Source organism: Otolemur garnettii, unplaced genomic scaffold, assembly GCF_000181295.1.
Source record: "Otolemur garnettii isolate 467f Iridium unplaced genomic scaffold, OtoGar3 scaffold00505, whole genome shotgun sequence".
Classification (NCBI taxonomy): Eukaryota; Metazoa; Chordata; class Mammalia; order Primates; family Galagidae; genus Otolemur; species Otolemur garnettii.
The window spans coordinates 32,637-33,828 of record NW_003852900.1 but is presented as its reverse complement, the minus strand read 5'-3'; the positions used below and the strand labels follow the sequence as shown (position 1 = coordinate 33,828).

The 1,192-nt window shown below is 46.4% G+C and overlaps 1 protein-coding gene across 1 annotated transcript in view; it reads right to left on the bottom strand.

The window, feature by feature from the left end:
• LOC100947129 (canalicular multispecific organic anion transporter 2-like) overlaps positions 1-1,192 on the bottom strand; it is a gene marked incomplete at its 3' end in the record, with an annotated part of 32,911 nt that overhangs the window by 1,968 nt on the left and 29,751 nt on the right. The gene's annotated exons all lie outside the window — the stretch shown is intronic.

Below are 1,192 nucleotides of genomic sequence, written 5' to 3'. Positions count from 1 at the left end.
CTGGAAGGAGGAAGAGGGTGGTGGGAGGTGGGGACTGGGTAGAAGAAGGTCAGACAAACCAAGGGGGACGAAGACCTGTCCACTGTCATTCAGCAAGCCAGACCTCTGAATCCACATTCCACAGGCAGTGAAAGGGCAACAAGAAGGACTTAGGTCAGACAATAAGAAAAATTTCTGGCTTGGCACCTGTAGCTCAGTGGATAAAGCGCTGGCCACATACACTGGAGCTGGCGGGTTCAAACCTGGCCAGGTCTGCTAAACAACAATGACAACTACAACAACAAAAAAGAAAGCTGGGTGTTGTGGCTGGTGCCTATAGTCCCAGCTACTTGGGAGGCTGAGGCAAGAGAATTGCTTAAGCCCAAGAGTTTGAGGTTGCTGTGAGCTATAAATGCCGTGGCACTCACCAAGGGTGACATAATGAGACTCTGTCTCAAAAAAAGAAAAAAAGAAAGACAAATTTCCCTTTAGGGACTATGGAGGAGGCTGTCCTTGCAAAGCTGTAAAGCCACAGAGGAAGGGGCTATCAGAGTCCTCCTGGGGCAGGTGAGGCCCCCCTCCTCCCTTACTCTGGTTGGGTTTCCAACCCAACCCTGGTGCCAGACGAATGGATAAACAACATGTGGTATATACATACAGTGGAATATCCTGTAGCTTTAAAAAGTGAGGACATTCTGATACATGCTTCAACATGGATAAACTTTGAGGACATCATGCTGCATGTAATAAGTCACAAATGCTATATGATGCCACTTACATGTTGAAATTGAATCTGCCATGTGACAGTGAATTGAAGATGGGACCTTTAAGAGCTGAGCCTTCATGAATAGTCAATCCATTTATGGACTAATGAGTTTATGAATTAATAGATCATCATGGGAGTGGGAGTGGTGGCTTTGTAAGTAAGAAAGGAAGGCCAGGCGTGGTGGTTCATGCCTGTAATTCTAGCACTCTGGGAGACCAAGGTGGATAGATTACCAGAGTTCATGAGTTTGAGAACAGCCTGAGCCAGAGCAAGACCTGTCTCTAAACATAGCTGGGTGTTTTGGCAGGTGCCTGTAGTCCCAGCTACCTGGGAGGCTGAGGCAAGAGAATTGCTTAAGCCCAATAGTTTGAGGTTGTTTTGAGTTGTGACATCACAGCACTCTACTGAGGGTGACATAGTGAGACTCTGTCTCAAAAAAAAAAAAAA